This window comes from Alexandromys fortis, unplaced genomic scaffold (genome assembly GCF_014885135.2).
Source record: "Alexandromys fortis isolate MF-2015 unplaced genomic scaffold, M_Fortis_MF-2015_v1.1 scaffold_411, whole genome shotgun sequence".
Classification (NCBI taxonomy): Eukaryota; Metazoa; Chordata; class Mammalia; order Rodentia; family Cricetidae; genus Alexandromys; species Alexandromys fortis.
This window is the reverse complement of record NW_026068315.1, coordinates 42,677-49,072: the sequence shown is the minus strand read 5'-3', so window position 1 is coordinate 49,072 and position 6,396 is coordinate 42,677.

The window sequence follows — 6,396 nt, the reverse complement described above, 5'->3', positions numbered from 1 at the left end:
TTTGCCTTTTCAGAATTCTCTGTACAGATCAATAGACAATTTTAAAGTGAGTTTTCTTTTCTCTAGACCCTGTAATGTGTTTGCATATTCTGGATATCAATCAGATGTTCAGCTGTGTGTTCATTCTATTGATTGTTCCTTTTGCTATACAGAAACTTTTTACTTTTATGAGATCTCATTGGTCAATTGTTAGCAGCTTTGATTCTTGATCAAATGGAGTTCTATTTAGAAAGTCCTTTTCTGCTTCTATATCTTGAAGGATACTGCTTATGTTTTCTTCTAACAGCTTTCGTATTTTAGGTTTTTATATTGAGGTTTCTATCTTTCAAAAAATTGTGCAATATATTTTGATCATGTTGCTTTCCCTCAACATCAACTCCTCCCAGATCCTTTCCACTCCTCAACCCACTGAACTCTGTGCACTTCCTGCTCTCAAACAGTCAAAAATTATAAAAAAATAAGTAATGAGTGAAGAAATAAAGAGAAAGAGACACAGAGAGGGAGGGAGGAAAGAAAGAAAGAAAGAAGAGCGAGAGAGAAGGAAGAAAGTAAGAAAGGAAAGAAAGAAGGAGAAAAATCACACACATGCACACATACCAACAACAAAAATGAAACTGAATATTTTCTGTTGACTAACTTCTCCTATACATGGAGCCTGCTCCAGAGAGTACTCTATATATCCAGTGACACTCAGTTTGAGACAACTGTTACTCTCTTTACTAGCAGGAAACAACTGCAAATAGCTTCTTAGTTATGAGTTAGATGTTGTGCACACTTCCCCTTCTCTGTGCTAGGGTTTTGTCTGATTTGAACTTGTACAGGTTTTCTGCATGCTATCAAGTCTCTGTAACTTCATATGTGCATCAGCCCTGTTGTGTCTGAAAGACACTGTTTCCTTGGAGTTGCCCACCACCCCTGGCTCTTGCAATCTTTCTACATCCTCTTTTGCCCAGATCCCTGTGCCTTGAGGAAAGAGGTTTGATAAAGACATCCCATTTGGGGCTCAGTGCTCCAAAGTCTCTCACTCTCTGTGCTTTGCCCAGTTGTGGGTTCTGTGTTAACTCCATCTACTGCATGGAGATGACTCCCTGATGGAGGTTAAACAATGTTCTTAGCTGATCTATGAGTAAAGCAGTATGTCATTAGGAGTCACTTTTTTTGCTATGTTCCTTTAACAGAATAATAATAGAAGGTTTTTCCCTAGGCCCATGACCTATCCAGTCTTAAATTCTTGGCCTCTTTAGCAGTGTCAGTTTTGGGTTTCATTACATGGAGTGGACCTTAAATCCAATCAAAAAGTGGTATATTACTCCCTTGACATTTATGCCACTATTGCACCAGGATACCTCATGGGCAGGTGGCTTTGTAGGCTAGAGTTTGTAGGTGAATGATATGATGATGACTTTTCTCATCCAACAACATGAAAGTTCATTCCAGAACTATGAAAGCTAGCTAGTCAGTAGGGGTGAAACTTCTAGTTGGGAACCACCTCAATTTCTCCATGTTCAGTGACTTAAGTAAGGGGTGTCTTCAGCTGTAGAGACTGTCAGGTTGTGGGAGGTATCCAGCAAGCTATTTGATGCAGTTGGAACTTATTTTTGTGCTGGGTAATAGATGTGGATATAATTTTACTCTTCTGTGAGTGAACATCCAGTAATCCTGGCACATATTTGTTTATGATATCTTATTTCAAGTGCAGCTTTTCACATGTTTATCAAATATTATATTGATATGATTATATACATATATATGATCCATATAGCCTATTCCATTGGTCTATGTGTCTGTTTTTGTGCTAATATCATGTTATTTTTAATGCTATATCTCGTTAATATACCTTGAAACTTGTTATGGGAATATCCCTTCAGTACTGTTATTTTTACTCAGATTTCTTTGGATTTTTTGTGGTTCCATATTAATTTTAGGCTTTTTTTTCTCTTTCTGTGAAGAAAACCGTGAGGATTTTGATTAAGGCCGCAGTGAATGTATAAACTGCTCTTGATGGGATGGCCATTCTCATGATATTAATTCTAACAATCCATGAGCATGAGAAGTCTTTCAGTTTTGCTTCAGAAATATGAAGGTTTCATTGTAGAGGTCTTCCATCATTATGCTCAAGTTTAGTCCTAGATTTTTTTGAAGCTCTAGTAAATTAGAGTGATGCAATGATCTCTTTTTTAGTGTATTAATTTTTGATATATAGAAAACTACTGGGTTTGTAAGTTAATCTTACAATCTGCCACAATTCTGAAAATACTGTTTTTAAAAGATTCCTGGTGGGATGTGTGGACCTTTTATGTATAATATAAACTTATTCTAAATAAGGACAGTATTGCCTTCTTTTCCTACTGTATCCCTTTAATTTCCTTCCTTTTGTATAATTGCTCTAACTGATGCTACAAGCACTATATTTAAATAAAGTGTGGATAGTAGACAACCCTGTCACATTCTTAATTTTTATTCAATTGTTTCTAGTTTTTTCTCCATGTGGAATGGTGTGGCTGTGGGTTTGTCAAAGATGGTCTTTATTGTGTTGAATTAGTCTTCCTCCAATCCCATACTCTTTTGAAATTTTATCAAGAGGGCATGTTGCATACTGTCAAAGGCCTTTTCTGTATCTGTTGAGATAATCATTGTTTGTTTGTATGTTTGTTTTGTTTTTAAACTTATTTATTTACTTAAAATATGTTGATTATCCCTACATTCTGGGATAAAGTCAAGGATAAAGGTTGTTTGGGTGGTCGTGTGTGTGTGTGTGTGTGTGTGTGTATTCAGTTTGTTAGTAATTTATATAAAAACATTTGCATCTTTTGTGGGTTTGTTGTGCCTTTACCTGATCTTGATATTAGAGAAAAACTGTCTTCATAGAAGGAGTTTAAAAGTGATCTTTTTCTCTTTTTAAGTAATTTAGTTTATAGATTTTCTTAGAAAGTCTGATACAATTGTACAATTGTACTGTGAAAACATCTGGGCCTTGACAGTTTAGTCAGAAGGTTTTTAATTAATGTTTTGAATTCGTTGTTATGGGTCTGATAAGTGGTTGATTTTTGGTTTAGCTTTAGTGTTTTGGATAAACCTAGAAGGAGGCTAATTTCCTTTAGATTTTCTAACAAAATGAAGTACAGGTCTTTAAAGAATTCATTTACAAAAAGCCCAGGGATCCAAGAGCAGCCTCCCCACACCCACAAATATCCCCCACTATGTCTGTGACTACCTGAGCCTTGACTGTGAGACCTGGAAAGGTGAGTGTCTGGGTTCCTAGCATGAGAGTCTCTAGGCCCTAGCCCCAGAGGCACATCACACACCCCATCCACACCTACCAAAGACACTGAGACCCTAGAGCAGCTTCACCATACTCCCATCTGTTCCCCCAACACATCTGCTACAACCAGAGCCTTGGCCCAACTGCAACTGGAGAGGTGAGTGTCTGGGTTCCCGGCTGGAGGGCTCCGCTCTCTAGTCCCCAGCATTAGGAGGTAGACCCTGTGCCCACCCCCACCCAGAGAAGCCCCAGAGACCTGGGACCAGCCTCCCAACACCCACAACCCTCCCCCCACTGTATCTGAGATGACCAGAACCTTGGACCCGCCAGCACCCAGAGGAGCTCTGAGAGCCACTTCAGTGACCACCAGAGTCAAGCAACGGTTTACCCAGAAGCACAGGCCCAGCTGCACCCACTGGAGGGGGAGATGGGTAGATGACAATGTAACAATACATTCCACAACATAAGAGCAAAATGGCACAACCAGAGACTAATGGTTCTACATTGGCAAGACCTAAACATCACAATGTAGGCAAACCAGAAAAAAAAGCCTTAAAAATAACTTTATGAAGATGATAGAGGCCCTTAAAGAGCAAATAAAAAATTCCTTAAAGAAGTAGAGGAAAGGAGGTGAGTGTGTGCCAGAACGGCCAGTGGACACCCCGGAAAAAGAGCACAGGTACCCTCCAATCCCCTAAACTTTCTTTCCCTGGCTACTGCCTTTCTCTTCTTATACCATCCCTGCTTGCCCCTTCCCTTCTTTGGGGTCATAGGATCCCCCAATTCAGCCTGCTTTGGGGTTGAGGGTCTGGGAACAAAGTGGTGAGTGCAACTGTGCAGGATATTTTTTGTTTCACTGAGCCTGCACACAGCAAGCCTGCTCCTTTGTCTGCAAGGTCCCTGGCCAGCAAGTGGCCATGATCCTGTACCAGAAGATCCATCCAGAGGGCCTACTTCAGGGTGGAAAGAATCTGAAAGCCAAATCCAGTGGTGAGGGGACCTAAGAGAGGGCAGACCAAGTAAAACCCCAAAGTACACAGGTAGCCACAGCAAAGATCAAACCAAGCTGACAAGACTCTCTTAAAAGCATTTTAAGGAAGAGATGGGCAGGCACCAATGCAAGAATTCCTCCAAAAATCTGAAATACAACATGATAATAGCAAAATCCAGCAAACATACAACAGGAAGATTTACACCCTAATCCAGAAGAAGTAGAAAAAAATAGACATTAAACATAACAATATGAAAGTGATAGAGTCCCTTAAACAGGATGTGAAAAACTATCTTAAGGAAATAGATAAGAATAACAAAAAGTCTGAAGAAATGAATGATACCCTAGGAAAGCAAGAAAAAAAAAACAATCAAACAGGTAATGGAAACAGTTCAAGACTTGAAAACTGAAATGGAGGCAATGAAGAAAACACAAACTGAAGGATGGCTGGATATGGAAAATCTGGGTAAATGAACAGGGACTACAGAGACAAGTATAACCAACAGAATATAAGAGATAGCAGAATGACTCTCAGATGCTGAAGACACTATAGAGAAAATAAAAGCACTGATCAAAGAAAACAGCAAATCTCATCACAAAACATCCAGAAAATCTGGGATACCATAAAAAGACCAAACCTAAGAATAATAGGGTTAGAAGAAAGATAAGAAATACAGCTCAAAGACCCAGAAAACATATTCAACAAAATTATAGAAGAAAACTTTCCTAAACTAAAGAAGGATATTCCTATGAAGGTAAAAGAAGCATACAGAACACCTAACAGACTGGATCATAAAAAAGCACCCCCTTGCCATATAATAATCAAAACACAAAACATACAGAATAAAGAAAGAATATTAAGAGCATCAAAGGAAAAAAAGGCAAGTAACTTATGAAGGTAAACCTATCAGAGTTACACCTGACTTCTCAGTGGAAACCATGAAAGTCAGAAGGTCTTGGATAGATGTGCTGCAGAAACAAGAGTTTATGGATGCAAGACCAGACTACTATACCCAGCCAAGTTTTTGTTCACCATCAATGGAGAAAACAAGATATTCCAGGATAAAAACGAATTTAAACAATACATAGCCACAAATCCAGCCTTACAGAAAGTAATAGAAGGAAAATCACAACCCAAGGAACCCAAAATGGTCACAATAACTCAGACAGCTAACAACCCTTCACCACCACAACTCAAAGAAGGGAAACACACAAACTCTACCACCAAAAAAAAAAAGGCATTAACAATAACAGGTCATTAATATCACTTAATATCAATGGACTCAATTCACCTATAAAAGGGCACAGGTTGAGATTGGATGCAAAAACAGGATCCAACATTCTGCTCTTTACAAGAAACACACCTCAACCACAAGGACAGACATCTACTCAGAGTAAAGGGTTGGGAAAAGGTTTTTTTAATCAACTGGACCTAAGAAACAAGTAGGTGTGGCTATACTAATATCTAACAAAATTGACTTCAAATCAATCAGAAGAGATGGAGAAGGACACTTTATACTCATAACAGAAACAATACATCATGATGAAGTCTCAATTCTGAATATTTATGCCCCTAATATAAAACCACCCACATATGTAAAAGAAACATTGCTAGAACTCAAGGCAGACATCAAAACACACAGGCTAATAGTAGGAGACTTCAACATTCCTCCCTTACCAATGGACAGGTCAACCAGACAGAAACCTAACAGAGAAATAAGAGAACTAATGGAGGTGATGAAGAAAATGGACTTAACAGACATCTATAGAACATTCCACCCAAATAGGAAAGAAAATACTTTTTTCTAATCATCTCATGGAATCTTCTCGAAAATTGATCACATACTCAGTAATAAAACAAATTCCACAGATACAAAAAATTGGAGCAACCACCTGTGTCTTATCAGATCACCAGGGAATAAAGTTAGAATTTAACAATAATTCTACCCCAAAAAACATACAAACTCATGAAAACTGAACAGTCACTATTAAACCATGCCTGGGCCAGGGAAGAAATTAAAGTCTTCCTTGAATTCAATGAAAATAAAGGCACAACCTACCCAAACCTATGGGACACTATGAAAACAGTGCTAAGAGGAAAGTTCATAGCTCTAAGTGCCCACATTAAAAAAAAAAAAAAAAA